The sequence below is a fragment of the Musca domestica genome, unplaced genomic scaffold (assembly GCF_030504385.1).
Source record: "Musca domestica strain aabys unplaced genomic scaffold, Musca_domestica.polishedcontigs.V.1.1 5, whole genome shotgun sequence".
Lineage (NCBI taxonomy): Eukaryota > Metazoa > Arthropoda > Insecta > Diptera > Muscidae > Musca > Musca domestica.
This window is the reverse complement of record NW_026712346.1, coordinates 7547473-7558470: the sequence shown is the minus strand read 5'-3', so window position 1 is coordinate 7558470 and position 10998 is coordinate 7547473. Positions and strand designations below refer to the sequence as shown.

At 37.1% G+C, this 10998-nt stretch overlaps 1 protein-coding gene and 1 long non-coding RNA gene across 4 annotated transcripts in view; one reads left to right on the top strand and one right to left on the bottom strand.

Moving 5' to 3' along the window:
• The first annotated feature begins 36 nt into the window (after nt 1–36).
• Nucleotides 37–3804, top strand: LOC131805032 (uncharacterized). Its single transcript, XR_009343481.1, has 2 exons — nt 37–3572; nt 3696–3804. It is a non-coding gene; the product is annotated as an uncharacterized LOC131805032 (long non-coding RNA).
• A 4707-nt stretch (nt 3805–8511) lies between these two features.
• The window catches only part of LOC101898381 (uncharacterized), a 101758-nt gene continuing 99271 nt past the window's right edge, over nt 8512–10998 (bottom strand). For all 3 annotated transcript variants that reach the window (XR_009343474.1, XR_009343476.1, XR_009343475.1), the window contains one exon: nt 8512–8901. The gene's annotated coding sequence lies outside the window, so the exon portion shown is untranslated. The remainder of the gene's footprint in view (nt 8902–10998) is intronic.

Sequence of the window (10998 nt, the reverse complement as noted above, 5' to 3'; positions counted from 1 at the left end):
AAAGACGAAAGTCGAAAGAAATATTAAAAGCACGTGTTTTATTAGTGTTCGTCTTTAACTGTTTTGATAACCGAAATGACATTCTTTAACAAAATCTATATATAATTATTAGACACACACCTCACAACCCAACGAAAGGAGAACCCCTATTTGTTGGAAATTGTTTTGTTTAAAAGTGTTTTTGTTTTGTGACTAGTTTTTTATAACCTATAACCTAACTAGATAACATTTTTGTAACATTTAATTTTGTTTCTTTTTATTATTTTTTATTAAAACAATTTTATTGGTGATTGTAAAAGAATTCAAAGTTTTCATTCAATTATTGGTGGAATCAAAAGGCATTTACCAATGAGTGAAGAAAACTTATTTGAAACTAAACGTAGAAGCCAAAGGAACAGCACTTTGTCATTTGATGTTAGCAGATTATCGGGGCAAACATTGCCGAAATATAGGAAAAGGGATAAGATTGGCAATATGGTAAATCCACCTCCTCTTATTAATCCATCCATACTTGATATGTCTCAGACTATCAGCGCAACTTCTAACCCCAATTGTAATACTTCTAATATGCTCCCTAATGGTAAGTCAACTAGTTCTTTTCATAGTTCCACGCCAGCTAATGACAATATAAACAATGTTTTGAGGGAAATGGTAGATGCCAATGCACAAATAAATTTAGGGCAACTAGTGCAGGAATGTATATGTATGGAGATGAAAAAAGTATATGAAGCCATTGGTAAATTAGGAAACATAGTAAAGAATTTGAATATTGGCACGAACGCTCCGAGCAATCAACCTAACAACGCCTCTTTTTCGTTTCCAAATCCACCTCCCATAATCGAACCCAACAGACATCCAGAGATGCAATCGGAATAATAGGATGTTTGCAACTCCCGGTCCCAATTTGGATAGACCAAGTAGAAATTAAAGCTGAAATTTGATGGCAATCCGTCTAGCATGTCTGTTGGATACTTTGTGTTTCGACTCGAATACCTAAAGAACCAATACAAGGTGTCATGGGAAGAAATCTTTGCCGAGTTCCAGTCTACTCGCTGGTCGATCGAATTTTGATCGATCGAATTTTGAAGTCATGAGCTAGATAGTCTACAGAAAATTAAAACCAGGAGAAGGAATCGATAATTTTTCCAATCCATAAATACTTTGAGATCCAGGTCAACCCATGTAGTGGGGAGAGCTTATTCAGATCGTAGAAAGAAATTTAAAGGGAGAAATTTTTAAGATGATTTACACAATGAACATTAGTTCTATGGAACAGCTCAGGATGGAGTGTATCTTAGCAGAAAAGACATGCACAAAACGTGAAACAAGATTCATGCCTCCTCCTCCGACCCGACACGTTAGGGTAAACGAGCTAAATACCGATATTAATGATTATAACATAAATTACTATGAGGATGATCAAGTTCAGGATGTGTCATAACTAAAAACCGATCCAATCGGTTGAAACTGTGAAAAACAGGTCATAGGTTTATGGACCGTTTATCCTCACAAAGATCGTTGTTTTGCTACCGATGTGGTCAACCCAATACCGTGGCACCAAAGTGCCCTAGGTGCAAGTCGGAAAACTTATGCCCGGATCTTGAGCAATCATTGTATTTAGGAATAGATTCCTGGAAAGCGTTCCACTTAGCTCCAGACGTATTAGAAGTAAATGAACTCGACATTGCAAAGATTCAAGCCAAATATGCAGATGATAATGAATTTAAAAAGAAAAACATAATCTTAGTGCCGATCAAGAGGAAAAACTTAATCGAGTGATGAAGAAATTTCCTGCGTTTGAAAAAATGGGTCTTGGTCACACCACACTTGAATAACACACTATTAAGATAGTGGAGGGTACAAATCCTATTAAGGATAAACATTACCCCATTTCACCAGCTATGCAACAAATTGTTTATGAAGAATTGGATAAGATGATAGGGCTGAAGTAATAGAAGAGAGTGAAAGTGCGTGGAACAATAGGACGACCATCGCTAGGAAACCCGGGAAAAACCCATTTTTTGGTTTTTTTTTTGTTTGGATGCGCGTAAGTTAAATGCCGTAACCATTAAAGACGCGTATCCATTACAAAATATCAACGGGATACTAAGTAGAATTGATCAGACGGTATTCATAAGTAGCGTAGAATTAAAACATGCCTTTTGGCAGATAGAGCTGGATGAAGAGTCGTGGCCATATACGGTTTTTACGGTCCCTGGTCGTCCGCTCTATCAATTCAGAATGATACCATTCGGCTTGTGTAATACCGCACAACGTCTATGCCGACTTATGGATAAGGTCATACCGGCCCGACTTAAATCAAACGTATTCATATATTTGGATGACTTACTGGTTATATCAGAAGATTTCGAAACTCATTTGAAATTATTAGAACATGTAGCGGAGTGTCTCAGAAGTGCGAATCTGACGATAGGCCTCACCAAGAGTATGTTCTGTTTTAAAGAGTTGAGGTACTTAGGTTTTATAATCGGAGGCGGGGTCCTAAAAACCGATCCTGACAAAATACGGTTAGAAATCTAAAAATTTCAAGAAGCCCTAGGGATATGAGAAGCTTTTTAGGAACAGCGGGCTGGTACCGCCGTTTTATCAAAAGTTTTGCAAGTATTTCCGCCCCCTTGACAGACGCTTTGAAAAAAAGTATTACATTTACCATAGCTCAAAAGTCATAGAGGCTTTCGAGAACTGAAAATAGCGCTGACCACAGCTCCACTACTTAAGCTTCAAGATTTTTCAAAATAATTTTTTATACAATGTGATTCTTCAGATTGTGGAATAGGAGCAGTATTGTTCCAGAAAGGCGATAATGATGAAGAGTTCCCCATAGCCTCTTACTCCCAGAAGCTAAACAGTTGCCAAAAGAACTACAGCGTGACTGAAAAGGAGTGTCTGACGGCCGTTATGGCTGTGAAAATGTTCAGACCTTATGTAGAACTAATGAAATTCACAGTCATAACGGAAATGGCTAATGGATGTAAAAGACTTGAGTGGGAGACCCGCCAGATGGAGTTTAATGTTGCAGGGGTATAACTTCGAAAATGAGCATCAAAAAGGCAAGGATAATGTGGTGGCAGACACGCTATCCCGCCTTGAAGTCGTCGAGGAATATGATGTGGTCGATGACTTATTTCGAAACAACAGAATTTGAAAGTCCAGAATATAAAAATTTAATAGAAGAAATACAGAAAAACCAACATAAATTGCCTGATTAAAAAATAGAAAACGGTTACATTTTCAAACGCACAAAACCAGAAACTGAATTGAATTCTGTTGAACTGCCTTGCAAGCTTTGAATCCCAGACAGATTAACCCATTTGTTAATCGAAAAGGCACATGATGAGCTAACCTCAGCTCATGGCGGCATAGCTAAGATGCTGCACCGCCTGCAAATATTTTATTATTGGCCGAAAATGGTACAACAGGTGAAGCAGTATATATATTCAACTGCCAAACATGTAAAGAAACGAAACCTGTCAATAGAAATACACGACCGACAATAGGTTGTGAAGTCGTAACAGAACGCCCATTTCAAAAATCTTATATGGATTTTTTAGGTAAATATCCACGATCAAAATCAGGCAATAGTTATGTATTTATAGTTGATGATCACTTTTCCAAATTTGTGTTTCTAAAAGCCATGAAAGAAGCTACCACATCTAATTTCGTTCAATTTTTAGTACAAGAGATATGTAGAAAATTCGGAGTTCCCGAGACCATTCATACAGATTATGGGGCCCAATTAACAGCTAAAGGATTCAAGGAAATGGTTGAAATGTCTAAGATCAACCATATGCAGACAGCACCCTACTCGCCGCAGTCGAACGCCTCAGAAAGAGTAAACCAGTTCGTACTAGCCGCAATTCGAGCTTATTAAGATGATGACCATAGGTATTGGGATGTTTACCTAACACAAATTGAATGTGCATTAAGATCATCAATCCATACAGCCACTGGTGTAACACCCTTTTTCGCTCTTTTCGGATACGAAATGTACACCAATTTAAAGTCACTATATGACCACTCAATAAATGACTTAGGTCGGAAGGAAAGGTTGGAGGTCATTAGGGAAAGAATAGCAAAAAACCTGCACCATGCATATGAGAGGAGTGCCAAACGCGGCGCGAGCAGTACAATTTTACCTGGACAGGAGGTTTTTAGACGGAACCATATTTTAAGTGATGTTGGAAAGAACATCATCTCAAAATTTTGCAGGAAATATCTAAAATGTAGGATAGTTAAACCCGTGGGAAACAATATGTTTGAAGTTAAGGATATGCAAGGTAAGTCATTAGGGACTTGTCACGTAAAAGATTTAAGAAGGTAAGGCCATCCGCTGAGGAGCTATCTTACTATGGCAAAATTGGAAAATGTTAGGTAGTTGTGAATTCTAATTAGGCTACAGCTTTTGAGCCATGTAGCTGGACCAAAACCACATAACCATATGGGGGCCCTATACCTGGTCGGAACTATGTCATCATGCCCTACGAAGTTAGACCAAAGTTGCAGTTGCAAAAGTCTGATTCAAACTACGTAAAAGTCCCAATGTTGTACCACGGCGGTATCACCGTAATGATAACTAATATTGAGCTAAAATGAAAATAAAAAGGGCATTAGGAAAGGAACAGACTGCAAATTACACAGCACTGTCAGGACATATTGATTTAAAGCAACTTGGGCACCAATCTGGACACCAAGTATAAAGATTGCAGAAGCCGGGAATATTTACCTAAATAGAGAAACAAAAACATTAATTAGATATATCAATCAAATGAATTGAAGTACTTATCCTGTTGTCACATTTGCCCAATATAATGAATTGTTGTGGGTAAAACAACCATACGGCAGCAAATCCAGTCCAATGGCAAAAAATAAGGAAAACTTTTGTGTGTTTCCGTGGACAGACATGGTGGATGTTCATGACTGCAATAAATAAATGTTTCTACATGCACTTAAAAACCATTAAAGGCATTTATACTTACCCAACCAATAATTGGCCAAAAGTCGCTGCAGGAAAATAAACATGAAAATATTACAAGAAAACAATGAATCAATAAATATTTTTGGCATAACGTTAAATAGGGTTTGATCAATCGAAAGTAACGTAGGGATGAAAACAATTCTGCTTCTCCTCCACCCATTCATGAAGAGATGCTCGCGTTTATTACTATGGATAGGGTTCGCTCCTGGCGGCGCACCAGAGCTGAAAAAATAATATTATTATAATCATTATAATAGCATTAAATATTTCTTGGGATTGGAGTAAATACATACCCAGAGCAGAATTCCCGCTATGGTTATGGTGTAAAAGAAAACCTGATGGAAAATTAAAAATAATCACCCTTATTATGGTTGGCGTTGTCGTAGGCGTTCAAGTGTCGTAGACGTAGTCGTAGGCCGTGCTAAAAAAATTGGTATTATGTACAATTTTCGACTACGTCTTTTTTGTAATAGATGTAAAAAAGCAGGGTGCTCTGGAATAATAAACATTTTTAGAATTCACGAGCTACCTGATTAAAAGAAATAAAAGCGTCAGTTGAAATAGTTAAAGTAAAACGGTTATTTGGTTAATTAAATATTGAAATATGTTAAGTGCTGGCAATTTTTTATCCGAGGATGAAGATGAGTATATATTTAAAATGATTTAAACGTGAGGCGAAAAATATTGCGGCAGGAGTCTCACATATTTTCCATGACTGATTCTCAGTAAGTAAAAAGTAAAATGGGGAAGAAGCTAAAATAAATATTTTTCTCTAGATTTGTTAGTTACTTCCGGCTAAGTAAGTATGCATTTAAATATGTTTTGGTTCAAATCACTCCAGACCTTCGTAACCGGGTTAAATCTACAATTGTCCCAAACACACTAAAACTAGCAGCAACAATTCGAATACTGGCTGAAGGAAGTTATCAAAAGGGTGCTGTTAATGATTTCAATGTCAGTTTATCACGGTCGTCTGTCAGCAATGTCAATGCGAGTGCATAGAAGTATTGCATGATAAGCTGTGTCCAAATTGGATCTCTTTTCCCACCACAGAAGAAGAAAAATATGAAATTAAGAAACATTTTTTGAAAAATACTGGATTTCCTGGAGCGATTGGATGTATTGATGGAACGCACATAAAAATTGTTGCGCCAAAAATGGAAGAGAGATTCAAATACTTGAACCGGAAAGGCTTCTACAGTCTTAACGTAACGTTGGTATGTTGCATAACTTATAAATAATGCAAATAGCTTTACTCTCTTTATTATTGTGGGTGTGTGATCACAAATTAAGAATTAGATATATATCATCACATCTCATTGGTTTGGAATTCAAGTGAATTGAAACAGCACAAGTAAGAAAAGTTTGAAAATGTCGAAAGAAATACATGGATATTAGGTACGTACTGTATATTAAATAAAATTAGTGATGACTTGACATTCAAAAACAAGAAATATAGTTGAACGGGATGTTGAAGAACAGATTTCGTTGTGTATTAGGAGCGAGGCAATTGCATTATTTCGTTGTATATTAGGAGCGAGACAATTGCATTACACCCCTGATATGTGTGGAATAGTAACAGCAATTTGTGCAGAATTACACAATATTTGCATACATTTCAAAATTGAAATGCCGATAGTTAACGCAACGTCGTGTGAACGCATTAGACATAAGAACATCAATAATGCTATCTTTAAATATTTAATTAATTTTATTATTAAAATTATAAAATTAATTTTTAAAATTAAAATATAAAAGCTATGCTTCATGTTATTAACATGAGTGGTTTCACTGAAATCCACTCCTTATTTCTTCTAATTGCAGACGCCTCCTTTTAGTTTCATCTTTCCTACATCACAATAACTCCTTTTTGAAATCCGACTTATTTTTATATTCTTCTTTAAGAAGTTTTAATTTTTCTTCCTTTAACTTATAACTAATTTTTCTTTGTTTTAACAACTCTTCATTCAGTTTGAAGTTTTTGCGTTGTTACCTCTCAATATCATTTAATGATCGTTTAACATCACTGTATAATTCTGCTTGCACCTTCAGCTGCTCTTCAAGAAGTTCATATTTGAGGTCAGTTTTTGAATAAGTCGTTGGAAGCCCTTCCTTAAGTTCATTTTGATGCGGTTTATTTGTGTACAGACATCCTGGATATCAACAACCTGCTTCTGTTGCGTATTTCGGTGTAGTCTGTTTACGCTTGGAGGAGTCAGTGTGCAGGGATTGTGGTTTTCTTTGTCTTCACTAATTTCAAACCGTTCAAACAGTTCCTCCTCAATCTCTAGTTCACCAAGTGTTGGACGCTGTTGAATTCCAATTGCTTGGTTCCCTGCATTTACAATTGTCTCTGATTGTAACAAGCGCGATGCTGCTTCCTCCGTGTCGCTTAAAATGAACTGCTTGAAGGGCCCTCCACCATTCGGCCTTGTTATTAACTAGCTTCTTCCTCAATTTCCTTTCATCCAGGCCTTGCCTGTTCGAACCGGCGGTCCTAGGATAATGAGTTTTCCACCAATTTTGTTCCATTCTTTCTTAATGTTAATTTTTTTCAAGCCATTGCTGTAGCCTCCAGCCAAATTTGGATTCATTTGCAAAATCTGGATCATTTCGTCAAACTGTTTCTTCATTGTGACTTTAAATCTTGAAAAAGAAAGTGTTAATAGAATAACACACATATATGAAGAGATGTTCGCGTTTATTACTATGGACAGGGTTCGTTGTCGTAAATACGGACAGCGTAGTATGTGTAAACTACAATGTATGCGTTTATGTAAATGAGATACTACTAACGCAATATGAAATTTACCATTTTTCATGGAACTTCGAGAGGTATTGGAATGTTTCTATCAGGGAATCCATGCCCGGCTTGGAGACTCCAGGGTGTGGGTGTTCCCCACCTTATGAATTTGGTATTACGAATTTGGTATCCTCAGCAATGTTTGATGTTTTGTTGCGTGGACGAGTCACTTAAAGGCGGCGATATTCAAAATAGTGTCGGCGCACCAGAGCTGAAAAAATAATATTCTCATTATAATAGCAATAAATATTTTTTGGGATTGGAGCAAATACATACCCAGAGCAGAATTCTCGCTATGGTTATGGTGTTAAAGAAAACCAGATAGACAATTAAAAATAATGTTGGATCCCTTTGTGCGTCGTGTGTATCAAAAAACTGGATGAAAAGGTTAAACGACAAGCGTTGCCGTGTCAAAGCGAAATAAGTTATTGTTCAGTGGGAAATTTAATACTGTTTTTATCAACGCGGGTAGTCAGCCATTTAGTGAGGGTAGTATCGTCAAGGTGGATGAAAACAAAATAATGGTGATTCGTTGATGTCGCGGAAAGTTGGGAAAAATGGTGGAAAAGTCACTGCCCTATAAAAGGCACTATGCAGAAAAGAGCGTTAGTAGTTGTGGAGTAACCGCCATTGAGTGCCGGCTTGATCTTCAAAGTTTTGAGATAAATTAATATTGTTTGTGCAGCCAATTTTAAATGAAACGACCATAGTGTGGTGTTCTTTTATATTTATTTTGTGGAAATAACGACCAAAGTAAGTTATATCAACCATGGGAAATGAGTATAATACAAAGTCTTTGTTGCCATAGAATTTCCCGAACAAAATCACCAACATCACTGGCCTCAAATATCCCAAAAGTGGGGTCAGCGCATTTGTCTTTTGCCCAGTATTTTAACTGTGGTTGCGGCAGCAACTTACTGAGAAGCCTCATCCTTTGTACCAAGAATTGAATAGAAGTGCCGGTAGTGTCAGCCTTTCCCACAAATTGACAGTCACTGCAATACCCGTGTATTAGATTGGAGAAATGTATGTGTAGGTAATAACAGTTGCCGCATATTCAAGGTGGAGCACAAGGTAACCCTTAGGGTGTAACGGCGGTTTCCTGAAAAAAAAGAAAATTCATATGTTTAAAAATTTTAGAAGAGGCATCAATTAGGATGTATTTGTCAACCAAAAATAGAAAGTTAACCTTAAAACAAAATTCTATATATTTCGTATTGAAATTGTGTTGTCTTTGTGAATGTCCTAGTGTTTGGGAGGAGAATGAAAATGATCGTATGATGCTTGATTCGACACTGAATTTATTTTTTCACAATTACATCTTAAGTGCTAGCTTACAAAATAATTCTTAACCTTACACACTATCTAGCAACCCTTATTTTCTATTCAAGAATACATGTAAATTGGTGACAGACCATCTTGCGTACATTGTCCTGCCTGCATATCTCTTGTGGGGGTCATAAAATCTTTATTACATGCTCATTATTTTATGCAGCAGGCAAACACAGAGTTGGGTCTACAACAGATGTTTACAGTAAATTATAATTTAAAAAAACTATTAAACATGGTCGTACGTAAATAATTCAATACAAAATTATCACTAAACTGAAAAGTAAATTCTAATAAGATAAGATGATAAGAATGTAAGTACTTAGCATAAAGTAAACTAAAAACTAAATAACATTTATGTGTTTGATTTCTCTTTCGGGACGAGCTTAATGATCTGAAATTTGCTGTGAAAAGGAAAGCCAGATGGACACTATCACACACTCACCACTATGCGACGCGTTTCGCCGTTGGTTAAGCGGCTCATCAGGCATATTTGGTGTGGATGATGGCTTACAAGGGCCGTTCTCTGGAAAGAAGTATATATTTCGAACTTATTGCAAATTAGCATATGCGAATTATGCACTAGAAACTCTCCAGGTTCGACTCAAGTTCTATTGGCATATCTTTTTCGCAGCAAAGTTTTTGTTTTTGTAGTGATGGATTTTTTGTCCACAACAACAACATTGCTTCCAATGCATACACTTGTTTTAGTGTTACTTTAGGAAGACGGGTTAATGGCTCTGAACGTAGAGACGGCAACTTCTAGTTGGCTGCACACCGAGGTCCGCGGCTTAAAACCCACAGCCAGGCTCGGCTGAATTTTTAAGTTTTGCCTTATTAAGGCGAAGATCATATGTTTTATGATTTATGTGTTTGATTTCTCTTTCGAGACGAGCTTAATGATCTGAAATTTGCAGTGAAAAGGAAAGCCAGATAGACACTATCACACACTCACCACTATGCGACGCGTTTCGCCGTTGGTTAAGCGGCTCATCAGGCATATTTGGTGTGGATGATGGCTTACAAGGGCCGTTCTCTGGAAAGTAGTATATATTTCGAACTTATTGCAAATTAGCATATGCGAATTATACACTAGAAACTCTCCAGGTTCGACTCAAGTTCTATTGGCAGATCTTTTTCACAGCAAAGTTCTTGTTTTTGTAGTGATGGATTTTTTGTCCACAACAACTACATTGCTTCCAATGCATACACTTGTTTTAGTGCTACTTTAGGAAGACGGGTTAATGGCTCTTAACGTAGAGACGGCAACTTCTAGTTGGCTGCACACCGAGGTCCGTCTTCCTAAAGTATCACTAAAACAAGTGTATGCATTGGAAGCAATTGGAAGCATAGTGTATATCTGGCTTTCCTATTCACTGCAAATTTCAGATCATTAAGCTCGTCTCGAAAGAGAAATCAAACACATAAATCATAAAACATATGATCTTCGCCTTAATAAGGCAAAACTTAAATAACAATTAGATAAGCGTGTGAAACACCAATTCCATTTCCACACACATGTTTGAGTCTTTCCAACATTCTTGTCGGTTTCATGCATCTTCTGATTGAACATATTAGAGCTATTATGAAGGCGGCTACCATCACCATTAGAGATAAGTGCCCGGAGATGTGATGAAAATTCAACCCGTATAGATTAAGCTGTGTGGCATCGATCATTTTCAACTGAGACTCTATTTCCGCTAGCCTTGCTGAGTGATTTATCACCATCGGCTAAAGGCATGACCGAGAAATTAGACAGCCGGTCTATGTCTGCTACGAAGGATGATTTGTCTTCCACGACCTTCTTCGATTCAAGATTGAAAGGTGTGGAAATTGTTGCTCCTTTTACCCTTAATCTACATCCTGGCTT